The sequence below is a fragment of the Myxocyprinus asiaticus genome, chromosome 20 (assembly GCF_019703515.2).
Source record: "Myxocyprinus asiaticus isolate MX2 ecotype Aquarium Trade chromosome 20, UBuf_Myxa_2, whole genome shotgun sequence".
In the NCBI taxonomy this organism is placed as follows: domain Eukaryota; kingdom Metazoa; phylum Chordata; class Actinopteri; order Cypriniformes; family Catostomidae; genus Myxocyprinus; species Myxocyprinus asiaticus.
Genome location: NC_059363.1, coordinates 40,663,346 through 40,677,818, shown reverse-complemented (window position 1 = coordinate 40,677,818; position 14,473 = coordinate 40,663,346). Strand labels below are relative to the sequence as shown.

The following is a 14,473-nucleotide window of genomic DNA, read 5'->3' as shown; positions in this document are numbered from 1 at the left end:
GTATGATCCGGCCCCTAAGAACTGCCTTAAGTGCCTCCCAAGCCACGCCCACAGAGGATACTGAGGACCAGTTGGTCTCCATATAAACATTGATTTCAGTCTTTAACATTTGTTGGAAATCAGGATTTTGTAAAAGGGACACATTAAGGCGCCAACTATATGATTTCTTTTTCTCTATATGTGGCATCACCTCTAAACTCACCAGGGCGTGATCTGAGACTAAAATGTTTCCAATTGAGCAATCAACAACAGATGAAATAAGGGATTTGGATATAAAAATAAAAAAAATCTATTCTAGAATAAATCTTATGGACTGATGAAAAAAATGTATAGTCCCTACCGGATGGGTTCAAAAGTCTCCAAATATCCGAAAGACCAAGATTTTTACACATCCTGTGAAGCGTCAATGTTGCTCTAGGAGGATTACACACTTTAGCTTCACTATGATCAAGGACTGAGTCCATCAAAAGATTAAAGTCTCCCCCAATATTATTTCATGAGGGGTGCCAGCGGTTTGCAACATCTCTTCAAGATCTATAAAAAAGCCCTGATCATCAACGTTAGGTGCGTAAATATTAGCCAAAATCAGACTTTGCCCTTGAATTTCAGCTAAAACAATAATTACTCTTCCTAAATTATCTTTAATCTGTTTGAGAAATTTGAATTGTAGATGTTTATTTATCAATATAATGACTCCCTTGCTCTTACTTGAGCCAACACTAAAGAAAACATGTCCACCCCATATCTTCCCAAATTTTTCAGCTTCCTGCGGGGAGAGATGTGTTTCTTGAAGAAACACTATAACATATTTCTTACGTTTAAGAAAAGTAATAACCTTCCTTCTTTTTATGGGGTGCCCCAACCCATTTACATTCCATGTGGAGAGAGATAGTACACTCAAATTAACATTTGATATATTGATATAATAAAAAAAAAAAATTGTGTGTGAAAAACACAATTATGAAGACCACATTCCCCATTAGTGAAACAATCAACCTCCGAACATCCCCCGGAACAAAACAAACAGAAAAAAGAAAAACGTGCACATTAACCCCGCGCACGACAGCGCCAACCGGCGTCAATCCCTCTAAACTCAAAAGGTCCATGAACACACACGAGTCCCCACGACAACTTTGCCATCGGATTGCTCAATTTTGCCTCACAAATTTGTGAGGTAAAATTACATAACAGAAAATACTTTGTGAAATAAACCCAGTTAATAGGAAGAATGAACACAAAAAATGTGTAGATTAATTCACAGAACTGTCTCAAGGATGTGATCTTCCACAAAACAAATTCCAGCTGATATAAAACCGATCAGATTCCTCGGTCAGACAAACGAATGTTCCGTGAGCCGGCTGTTATAAGTTCAGCGGATGACGTAATCATTCAAATGTCCCGTAAAAAAAAAAAACAAAACAAAAAAAACTCAAAACAAACTACAGCCAGCAGGAGGAATAAGCACGAAGAACGAACAGATTAATCCACAGCCGTTCCAAATGAGTGTTATGCAACAGAACATGCTCCAGCCGCTAGGTGGAACCAATATAAAAAGAAACAAAACCGGCATCCCGGTTCCCCGGATGGTCAAGTCAATTCACTCAGAGGCTGCATAAAAGTATATGCCATGATTTACATAATCCGTCAGCTTTATAAAAGACATCCTTTGTGTGAGCATGTAAATATTTTGCGGTCATCCGTAGTGTCCACTCTCAAACTGGCCGGGAACTTCAATGCAAAAGTAATCTTCCATCAATGCAAAAGTTTCTTTAAGGAAAAGTGTTATTCACAAAACAAGCTCCAGCCGCACGGCGGAGCCAACGCAAGAAACCCAAAATTTCATCCAGCTTCCTCAAGAGTTAGGTACAGCGAGTCAGGCCCACTCACATGAGAAACATCCAATGGTTTACTCAGTCACTGATTCTATAAAAGTCATTGCCAGATTTGGACATGTGAATACTTTGTGACCGTTTTTCGTTTCTATTCTCAGTTTGGCAGGAAACATCAGAGCAAACGAGATCTTTTTCTGATGTAAGAGTTTCTTACATTCCTTGAACCGATCGCGTTTCTCTCTTGTCGAACTCGCAAAGTCTGGGAACAAGAAAACAATATGGTTCTTCCAAGAAAGCTTCCCTTTGCTCCTCGCCTGGCGCAACACAAGATCTTTATCTGATGATGTCAGAAATCTGGCCAGAATCGATCTGGGCCTGTCTCCCTCAGCAGATCTGTGAGCTCGCTCGATTTCCAGCTTGTGGCCTGTTATGTCGAGCAGACTCGGGAAAAGCTCGTCCAGGAATTTCACCATATCTCTGCCCTCCTCATGCTCAGGAATTCCAACAATTCGAACGTTATTCCTGCGGTTTCTATTTTCAAGATCTTCAAGCTTTTCAAGGAGATGTTCCAAATCAACTTTGGTCACGGGCGGATTAGCGGATGATTCCCTCTCCGAAGATTCCAGAAAATCTATTCATTTTTCTACATCAGACACTCTTGTACCTAACTCAGAGAATTTTATTTCCATCGCCGTGATCGATCGACGTATTACAGCGAGATCCTCCAAGTCAGCAAGAATCTTCGTCAACATCATCGACATGTTGGACAACTGACGCTGGATCTCCTCTCTCGCCGCGCCATCCAAATCGAGTCCCCGGTCTGTAGGCCTGTCGGGGCTTTCATCTTGAACAAGTAAGTGTCTTTTAATATCTCCAGAGCCCAAGGATTTTGACTTCTTTGCCATGTTTTGCAACAAAGGACAAATGTGTAACTGGGTGTATCAAATTTCAGCAGATTATAACATGAGAATAATCAAAAATTCTGCAAAGTGCGCAGAGCTCGTCGCTCATAAGTCTGCTCCTTGCATGGCGTCCAGCCGCAGCTCTTCTTATAACATTAGGCGTTTCATCAATATTATGTGGTCAGTGACAAATGATCAGACTCCGGTCGCGGCCATCTCACTTGACACCGAGATGTCATAACTTTATTTAATTGGTTAGCCAGAATTTGTTTTTGTATGGTAGAATGGGATTATTATGGTAGAATGGGATTATCTTTTTAAGATTTTGGAAATATACATGTCCGGACATGTATATTTCCAAAATCTTAAAAAGATAATCTCTTATTGGGTGGATTAAGTTACTTTATAGACACCGGGTAGTGGCGGTACAAACAAATGGATTAATTTCAGATTATTTTACTCTGGATAGGGACACCCGTCAGGGTTGCCCTCTTTCCCATTATTGTTCTGTCTTGCCCTGGAACCAATAGCAGCCGCGATAAGAAGGGAAGATGATTTTCCAGGGGTGGTGTCGGGAGGTGTGGCACATAAGCTTTTGCTTTACGCAGATGATTTTTTATTATTCGTCTCCGACCCCATTAGATCTATGCCTTGCCTCCATAGAATTATTAATTCCTTTTCTAAGTTCTCAGGATACAGAGTCAATTGGTTTAAATCTGAAGCTTTGGCTCTGACAGCATAGTGCCCAGCAACAGCTTTCCAGCTGGGCGCCTTCCAGTGGCCCAAACAGGGCATTAAGTATTTGGGCATTTTATTCCCAGCAAATTTGTCTGATTTAGTTAGTTAATTTTGACCCCTTAATAAAACGGTTTTCGAGCGATGTGGGCAGGTGGGCTTCATTACATTTATCTATGATTGGGAAGGTTAATGTTATTAAAAATGAATTGTATTCCAAAATGTAACTACTTGTTACAATCTCTCCCTGTAAATGTCCCCTCCTCTTATTTCAAGCAATTTGATAGCATAGCGAAGTCCTTCATTTTTAATGGTAAGCATCCTAGATTACATTTTAATAAGCTACATAGACCGATTGACAAAGGTGGGCTTGGGCTACACAAGATTTTGTTTTATTATTATGCATTCGGTCTCAGATATTTGGCTCATTGGTTGCTTCCACCTGAGAGAGCCCCTCCCTGGTTTTGTATTGAACAGGAAATTCTTGCCCCTATTTTGCCATTGCAAAGCCTTTCTATCAAACTAATCGGAGAAGTTAAGTTACACCCGGTTATCTCGCATTTGCACTCGGTATGGACAAAAGTGTCCAGAATGTTTAATTATGACGTTTATTTAAATATTGCCTCAAGCGTACGGCTGAACCCTAAATTATGTATTATTAAGTCCCCTTTCTGCTGGTCAGAGTGGATTGTGAGGGGGGTTACTACACTCGGTGACCTATATGAGAGTGGAGTGTTGAGATCTTTTGAAAATTTGGTTCAACATTTTGGGATTCCCAGATCTCAGTTCTATAGGTATTTACAGCTGTGCCACCTGCTCTGTATTGTTTTTTGGAGTAGCACACACCCCCCTAAAGCAGCACATCAGAATCAGAATCAGCTTTATTGCCAAGTATGCTTACACATACAAGGAATTTGTCTTGGTGACAGGAGCTTCCAGTGTACAACAATACAAAAACAATACAAAAACAGCAGCAAGACATAGATAATAATAAAAAATAAAAAATAGTTATACACATACATACATACACACACGCACACAGACAAACACATACAAACATACTCCGGGAGAGGTGATTACTGCTTTTGAAAAGGTCATAAGGCATCAGTGTATTACTACCTGTTAATGATAATTAAGAGTCTGGGGGTTGGAGCTTTAACTTCTATCAAGAGATTATGGGAGAAAGATTGAAACTTATGCAATTCAAGATTGTGCATAGATTCTCTTGGACCCCCTCTAGATTGTATTGGCTTGGTCTTAAAGACACACCCTCCTACATCAGAAGATGGAGACACAACCCATGTTTTTTGAGGATGTGTTAAGATCCAAGAAGTTTGGTTGAAGGTTCAGAGTTGTATGTGTGACATTTTGGGCACTCAGATTTTACTTTGCCCCAGATTCTGTATTTTGGGTGATGGGGCGGTCATAAATTTGGGGGATAAACTCATAAAAAATTGGGTTCTGACCAGTCTCATGATTGGCATGCAAATTATTTTAAGGGGATGGAAGTCAGATGGTGCACCCTCATTTCCGGAGTTGTGTGCTTTCAAAGAGGTGGCAAGTAGAATGCTGGGGTTTTGGGACATGTTTGATAAGAAATGGGGCAATTATTTAGCATTTTTGGGGACTCTCGGGGAGGGGATGTGGAGAGAGAAGTTTAATTGTGTATGTTTATTATATTTTCTTTTTTGTTTTCTGCTTGTGTGTGTGTGTGTGTGTCTGTGTGTGTGTGTGTGTGTGTGTGTGTGTGTGTTATTATATGTGCCCACAGGGGTGTTCGTTGTGGGTCAGGGTGGGGTTGGTGATTGGGGAGGGATATTAGTGGGGGTTAAATGTTAAATGTTGATTTGTTGTATATGTGTTGGGTTTTCTTTGTTGTTTATATATGAATCAATAAAAAAAATGTTAATTGGAAAAAAATAAGATTTATGAAAGTGCAAAATATATTTTGCAACACTGTTACATGTCTCTGGTCACTAATGACCCTTTACACTTTTGATAATTAAGCAGTTATAAAAAATTATATTTTGTAACTTTTTACTGTTAAATTATTCATAATTTGTATTTTTATTTTTTTTAATTTAAAAAAAAGGTTGAGGATTACTAAAGAGGTGAGGGCATAACTCGCATAACTTTGGAAGACAGAGTGGTGCCTGTGTAAAACCCATTTACCAAGAAGTTGCTATCCACTTCACTTGACAAAATTTGTTAATTTGAAATACCGTGCAATGTCACCAAACACAGACAACACTTGAGTCGTGCAGATTACAGAGTTCAAGTAAGATGACACAATATACTCATGTAAATGCATATACAGTAAATGTACAATAAATAACCTTACATCTATGTATATTATATATAATACATCCATGTGTATACTTATAAAAATTTATTGTTGTATATTTAATTGATATATTTCTCCAGACTTGTAACCTGTAAATTACATGTCTGTTGCAGTTTAATATATATAAACTGTATGTATATCACTATCACTAGCATTCCATTAGGCATTCATGCTTGACATCTGTCTGTTTTCTGCCGCTACTTTGAATTGAGGAGCCATTGCCAGATCAGGGTGGGATCCCCATCATGTGTGTGTGAGGTAGAGTTACGCAGAGCCCGCTCCTTTATTACTGCTCCCTCAGGAGTGACGTTACTAAAGCGCCCTGTAAGCATGAGAGCAGCTCCTGTTGACACCAGCTTGTTTGTGTGTGTGTGTGTGTGTGTGTTTGCTGTGTTTCAGTGTAGAATTTGTTCACTTGTTTTTTAATCTATTTTTGTACTGTAAATGACTGTATTAAATGTAGAACAACAATGATGTAACATGCTCATCCACAACTAAATAAATGTTATTTTTACTTTAAATGTACGTGAAGTGGTGCAGTTGGTTATATTTCCAGACTCTGTCTCTATCTCTGTCTCTCGCTCATCCTGTTGTTGGTCCACTGAGCAGGATGGACATTTTGGAGCTGTGCTAATTGTGATTGATGGTGGAGGAGGAGAGAACGAGTGTTAAACCTGCTTGTCTTCTCAGAGTAATTAGCATCCAGCTAGCGGTTCCATCTGTCTGCCCAAGCCCTGTTTAATTAATGAACTTTCTTCTCTTCCCTCCTCGGCCTGCCAACTCTGGGAGATAGCTGTTAGCCCTCTCAGATTATTCAGATGGATGCTGCTTTGCTTTTTGTTTGTCGCCCATGTACACAATGAATGCAATGAATGTGTGGGTTTTGTCTCTGCCGCTCTTTGTCTATAGTTTTGTAAAGGGAGTGATAATGAGCAATTCTAGCAAGCTTCGGCACTTAAGTGTGGGAGTACTTGAATGTACGAGAGAGTTTGTGTGAGGACGGCATGTTTCCAAAGCACTGTTGCTTTGTTTTGTTTGTGTTTTGTTTCTTGCTCATTAAAATTAAATTGCCTGCAGCAGCAGAGGTATTCTTTGCATGATAGTCTCTCACAAAAGATTACGTTGGAGGGCTCTGGTGTCTCAAGGCTCGTGTTTGTTTGTGCGCGAGTTGTGTGCCAGGACATATACTTGTTTGCAGGAGAGTGACTACGTGTTTGCACTTCATGCGTGTCTGATTTTCCTCTCAATAATTGTTGTGGTTGTTTAAGACCGGCACTTGTTAAAGCTCATATCTCATTTGGGGGGTTTCTTTGTCAGAGGCCACTGCTGATAAGAACACTGCCTCTAGTGCTCTTGTGATATTGAAATCCTCCAATGTGAGAAAGAGTCTTCACTTGGTGAATATCAGCAGTTCCCTGATTACCATTCAGTATCCTAGAGCTTAGTCACTAATTTCTGCTCTCTCAGCCAGAATGAAGGCAGCCATCCCTGCTTATCCTCTCACATCACACACATATCCAATTCTTCCCTAAATGTCACTCAAATGTCAGCCACCATATAACCTGCAAAATATATTCTGTGTCCTGTTATAAATGTAATTTTTGCTTTTTATTATTTTTTTCCCCCCATTTTTATAAAACACACATTTGCACCAAATAAAAGCTAGGCAGTTTTATTGGACACATTGTACATATCAAATCTAGCTTTATAATATTGACAACTAAAAATAAGCTAAAAGTAGCTTCCTAAGGCTATCCTCAAAACAATATATCATGTTGTTTTCAACTTATGACTATCTGTTATCTGCCGATTATGTATACACAGTACATATTCTGTTTAACTTAACAAGATTGATTTAAACTATTACATTTCCACACTCATTCCACATTAATTTTTACAAGCAGAAATTATTGAGGTAATCGGCAGATAACAGATAGTCATCAGTTGAAAACAACCTGATATATTGTTTTGAGGATAGCCTTAGGAAGCTACTTTTAGCTTATTTTTAGTTGTCAATATTATAAAGCTAGATTTGATATGTACAATGTGTCCAATAAAACTGCCTAGCTTTTATTTGGTGCAAATGTGTGTTTTATAAAAATGGGGGGAAAAAATAATAAAAAGCAAAAATTACATTTATAACAGGACACAGAATTTTTTTTATTTATTTATTTATTTATTTTATTCTGATGATGCTCAACCATGCGGTTTCATTACATGCTCTGGTCAGTGAGGTCTGATTGTTAAAAGACTATAGCATTCCCAGTTTCCTCTGCCCCAATGGCGGATATCTTTAAAGAGATTTTGTTGATTATTTATAAGTTGGCCATTAATACCACTTTAAACAGTTCAAAGGCACGGACAGCACCTCCACGAGCTGGCCATGATTGTTCTGCGCTAAAGGATGTCCTTGTGTTTCTCCATTTGCATGTTCACACAAAACAGAGTCTCTCCGAAGAGGATAGGGGGAATAAACTAAACAACAACAACAAAAACGCAGAGCAATATTAAAGTGTGCGTCCTGCTTTTTTCCTGCTGGCATTGATGTGGAAATGGAGGTTCTTTACATTGTGAAGTAGAAGAGCTTTGTCAGTTTTCGGCTTTTCTTGTATGAGAGCTTTACACTGGATGACTGTATTAAGAAATGTGATGAGGGGGGGCCTGGGTAGCCCAGTGAGTTTTGACGCTGACTACCACCCCTGGAGTCACGAGTTCGAATCCAGGGTGTGCTGAGTGACTCCAGACAGGTCTCCTAAGCAACCAAGTTGGCCTGGTTGGTAGGGAGGGTAGAGTCACATGGGGTAACCTCCTCGTGATCACGATTAGTGGTTCTTGTTCTCAATGGGGTGTGTGGTAAGTTGTGCATGGATTGCGGAGAGTAACATGAGCCTCCACATGCGGAGTCTCCACGGTGTCATGCACGATGAGCCACGTGATAAAATGCGTGAATTGACGGTCTCTTTAATGGTTAAGATTAGGATTGTCATGACACCAGAATTTAAATAGTTAATGGCAAATTCAGAAAAGTTTTTCAGGTATCTAACAGCAGTATTAAGTATTCAAGTGAACATTTTGATATTGAGAAAAATACAAAAGTAAATTATTATTTATTATTACAATTTGAAATTACTTATCAAACGGCGCTCTGGAATCCTTCATTCTGATTGGCCAATGACGCCATCTAGCATTCTGATATTTCTTAGTAACAACCGCACATCCACGTATCAGACCACTCGTATTGGGAGCTATCTTTCCTGCTCCTCGGATCACTGTGAGATCTTTACAAGTAAGCTAATAAAGAAATTTCAACTCAGAACTTCGACGCAAACCGGAGGTGGATTTTAGTTGTTTAGCAATTTCTTTCTTCTCACATAATTATATAATTTCAGCGCAAATCAATAATTTATGTTAATTTATTAATTTATTTGGTTAGCAGCCTTGTTATGAGCAGGATAATGTGCAGTCAGCCAGTTAACAGAAAATAAACAACAGGCTGACTGTACATTATCCATTACCTAATTTAATTTATTTATTTAATGTATTAGGCTATCACATCCTACCAGTCTATAGTTAATTTTATTAAAGCTTAATGTTGCAAATCATCTGTGGCTCTCTTTGCTCAAAGAGATAATAGGAGATAGATTTTTGGTCCGTGGCAGATTTGTGAGAGCCATTCAGCTCCTTTATTCATTTTTCAAGTATTTGTGTGATACATTACAAGAGGATCACAAATTCTCTCTTACAATCCATGTCCATTCAAAACCCCATGTTTATATTCACACGTGAAATAATCTCATTGTCTTGCTGAGGAGGCCTTTATAAACGGCGGAGCTTTATCACAAAGAGCCCTGTGTCTGATACAAAAGAGCTCTTCAAAGAACCTGCACTGCCCACCTCTGACTTGAGATGCATCTGCCTTGATGGCTCCATCTTATTAAAACTTCCTTTAAAGGGTTGGCTTTTGCCAATTTCCTTTTATAGTATCACTTGTTTGCTTGATTATTTCCCTCAGTGTATCAAACATTGAAGCCATTACCAATGTGAGACTAAAAAAATGAGCTCTGTCTCATGCAGATCTAATGCTTGAAATACAATGAACAAAGCATTAATTGGAAGCAAGTATGATGCATTTTAGCTCATGGAAAAGATATGCAGATATGAGGATATACAGTAAATATCTTCAAGATATTATCAAGAAATTGTTTTAAAGGACTTGTGGCCATACTGTGTTAGTTTTGTCATTAGACGAGGCTTCCGATTACATTGCGTTTATTTGAAAGATGCATTTGTCGGGGGCCTGGATAGCTCAATGAGTATTGACGCTGACTACCACCCCTGGAGTTGCGAGTTCGAATCCAGGGTGTGCTGAGTGACTCCAGCCAGGTCTTCTAAGCAACCAAATTGGCCCGGTTGCTATGGAGGGTAGAGTCACGTGGGGTAACCTCCTCGTGGTCATGATTAATTGGTTCTCACTCTCAATGTGGATCGCAGAGAGTAGCATGAACCTCCAAATGCTGTGAGTCTCCGCAGTGTCATGCACAGCAAACCACGTGATAAGATGTGCGGATTGAAAGTCTCAGAAGCAGAGGCAACTGAGACTTATCCTCCGCCACCTGGATTGAGGTGAGTAACCGTGCCACCACGAGGACCTAGTAAGTAGTGGGAATTGGGCATTCCAAAATTGGAGAGAAAGGGGGATAAATAAAAGAAAGATACATTTGTCAAAAGCTCTGTCCCAAAAACTAGTGAGCTGCCTACATAGACAATGGGCTCTTTTTGTGACTGCCATCATCCCTCACCCCTGTCCGACAATACGAACAACGACTGTGCCACCCCCATATCCCCCCCTCCCCGCACCCCTCTGATGATGTGCCACCACATGGACCCTGCCCAGCCACCCCTGTGGAAAAACTCCACTGGGAGTGTTTGCACTATCTGTGGGTGTATGCATACAAACTGTGGGAGTATTGTATGTTAATGAAGTGGCGCAAAGTGCAATTTGCTATTTTCTTGAGAAATAGGTAATTGCGCTAAGACGTTTCAAAAACAGGTCTGTTTTAAGCGCAAAGTCTAAATTCAGTTTCTACATTTGCAGTTTGAAGATTCCACCAGCAGGTGGTAATGAAGTTCCTGTCCAAACTATAAAATATAGTGGAACATTAAGCCACCTTATGAAACAAAAATGTATGAGATTTGTGTTAAACTATCTATAGGTCTTTTTATTTTTCAATTATTATTATAATGTTTATATTTACAATTGTATTTATGATCTAATTTGTATTGTTATTTTTCCACTTGTTGTCGTACTGATTTTTAAGTCACTTAAAAATGTGATTTTTAAGTCACTGCAAAATGTCACATTTTGCAGTTTAAGTCACTGCAAAATGTGACATTTTTGAATTTGGTATATGATTTATTTGTATTTATTTATTTATTTATTTATTTTGTCCATTTTGTTATTTTGATTCTATTTTAGAAGTGGAATAGAATCAATTTTTGAAGTGAAGTATGTGCCGATACAATCACTATTAATACTAGCCATGATTTGTGTGTCAGTAGATGAAAATTATTAATAAAACTTACATTTCCTATAAATTAACGGAGCGTGCATCCAAATCCTGATGAGAATAAAATTTTCTAAGCATGAATATATTTCTGTTGTTCTGATTCATTGCATAGAGTCCGTTTATACTGCCAACTTCTTATGAATGTCCTGCCTTTGTTAATATAGCTGGTGCTTGACAGGGAATGGACTATATAATGGGATGCAGACGGTGCAGTAACCGGAGAAGAACCTCCGAAATTAATTACACTTGACCCAGCCCATTGCATTGTGAGTGCAATTTGGCCTAACCCACTTGTGCCTAGACTTAGAGCATTCTTGCACGAAAATACCAAAACTTCACGGTCATGCCCATTGACATTGTGCTTATGACTTATGGCATAGCACTGCGCTTAGCACTAATGCTCTTAAAACTGGGCCCAACATTTTTAGGCATCATTGCCATGCGCCCGACACAAGGGCTGTTCCAAACAATTGGCAGCATAATTATGCTGACTTCTTAAGATACTATGTTTTGGCTCAAGTCTAAGGCATGTGTCTTTCATGGATTCCAAGAATAAAATGTGACCAGCTCAGTTAGAAAATTCAGCCAAGATGTAGGATGGAGCGGAGGAAAATGTTGATTATATATTCTTGAACCTTATACTTATTTTTCATTCAGTATTGAAAAGTATGAATAAAATAGTTTCATCTAATAAAAAATTGGCTGTCACCTAATATTTGTATGTGCTTTATGCATTTATTTTCATTTCAAGGGGAAAGTGTTAATTTAGGGATTTTTTTGGTCATTTTCTACTTCCAGGTATGAAATCAATAGGCATCTGTCCACTAACGGGCCAGTGCGAGCCAGGGCCATAAACTGGTCAGTCTGGGTCAATATCATCGGACCTCGAGCCGCAAGACCAAAATCCCTCTGCATTCCCACCATCTGGCCAAAAGCCTTTAATACACTGCCCTGGTGCAAACGTCACACACCCCTCCCATTTCATAAACCAAAACAAACACACATGTTATCTAGTTATCTAGAAAATCAAGTTTATATTGTATGGAAACATTAGCTAGCAAGCAAGATAATTTAATGTTGACAAGTCACTGACTTTAACTGTCATAGTGTCCCGAGTGGTCTCTCAACTAACAGCAGGACAATGTCCCAGCACACCATCCATGATCTCAAACCATGGATAGTTCTTCCTTTGGGCACCGCTTTGTACATTGTGCATCTTAACGGAACTGTAATGTGTCCAGTTTTTTTGCTGAGATGCAGGTGCGTAACATCACACAAATATGTCGGCACCCAGAGATGTACAAAGTTGATAAACATTCACTTTTAGTAAATTATATCGATCAATGAGTCAAAGTTACTACATTACAAGATATTAAAGCTTGTTTAACAAACATTTGCAGAGACTGGTGTAGAAAACACAGTAAATTAAACTCTCTTTTGATGATCGAACACCTGTAGCACAAATGCTTGCGTAGCAGCATTGTTTATCAGTTGGGTTGCTAGGAAACAGTCAAACTCCTGTTGTGCTAACGGGAATGTTGTGGTTTTAGTTGTTTAAATGTCATTTTCCAAGCATCTGGCAATGGAATTCCTTTATGGTCGGAGTTCGGAGAATTCAAGTAGGAATATTCCACATCCGACTTGAATGAAAAGCAGCACAAGTGTCTCGCTAAACTCCGCCTTTGACCGCACCTCAATCCCCTGTTGGCCTTTTTTGGCCCAAGGGTATTCAGCGGCTAAAGGCCATTGGCCCCGAATAAGCCCCAAGGAGGCAAGATTAAGCCCCTGATGTGACCGTGGGAACGCAATTGGCCCTGGCACGCACTAGCATGCCTTAATCTGGCCCAACAGAGGAAACGTGGCTAGTAGAAAATGTCACGTGGATGTGACGTGTAACTGTTAGATTTGCACTAGATTTGATCATATGCACAGAGAGGTCACGTGACCCATGCACGCGATGGTCGAGGGACACTAGTGCTCTGTCTAAACCCTCTACCTTTGGCTAAATAATAGGTTTATTAGTACTGACAGCCTTTCTTTTTTGTCAGTATAATGAACGGAAACAGAAAACAGGACTTTTCGCCATCCACAACCCCCTCGAGAAAGAAAAAGATGAAGCTAGCAAGCACAGAGGCTAATCTGACCGACGCCATTACGGAGGCACTTTCAAAGTAACAGATCTCGCTTGAAACTACGGTTCAGAATGCAATAAGGACGGCAATGGAGGACGTTAAATCCTCTTTGACCGAGCTCTGCCAAGAAGTGCAGTCTCAAACAAACAGAGTTGAGACTTGATATCAAAGGTAGACAAGATCCAGGGCGAGACACGACAGATAAAGAAAGATCTAAACCTGTGCACAACAGAGCAGCAAAATCTCACCTCGAAAATAGCGGAGTTAGAGGACAGATCTCGCCGCAATAACCTGCGTTTGGTGGGACTGCCACAGGGCCGAGAAGGGGATGACCCAATAGGCTTCCTTCAAAGGATGCTCCCTATCTGGATACCCGCGCTGAAGAAGAAGGGACCGATCAAGATCGACCGAGCGCACAGAATTTACGGCTCTGGGAAATCCCGCACTTTGATCTTTCGGGTGTTACATTACCGGGACCGGCAGGCTATTCTTCAGGGTGCCAGGGAAGTGATGAAAACAGAACTTATTCATGACCAGGAGCACCTGCTGAGTTTTTTCGCTGACAACAGTGGGTTCACCAGCCGCAGACGACAGGCCTTCAGTAGCATTCAAAAGGAGTTACACGCATTGGGAATTCCAAATTTCCTCATTTACCCCGCCATTCTTCGCATCGGTTCTGGTGGCAATCAGCACTCCTTCAATTCAGTTAAAAAAGTGGAAGAATTCCTGGAGGAACCCCCTTAATAGCATCCATCGGGTGCCAGACGTAAATTATCCTTTTTACATCACCATCTCTCCCAGAATCCATGGAGGGGTAAAACGAGTCTATGAATGGGTCAGGTGTGAGTTCTCTGTTCATTATGTGCAAATTATATAGTGATTGTTTTCAGAGGACTTGAGTACGGTTCTATGTACAGTTAAAACGGTCAAACACGTGTACTCTGTTCATTAGGTGCAAGTT

The 14,473-nt window shown here is 39.9% G+C and overlaps 1 pseudogene; it reads left to right on the top strand.

Annotated features, from left to right (window-relative positions):
- The window catches only part of LOC127411121 (ral GTPase-activating protein subunit alpha-2-like), an 81,545-nt pseudogene extending 67,289 nt beyond the window's left edge, over positions 1–14,256 (top strand).
- The last annotated feature ends 217 nt before the right edge of the window (positions 14,257–14,473 follow it).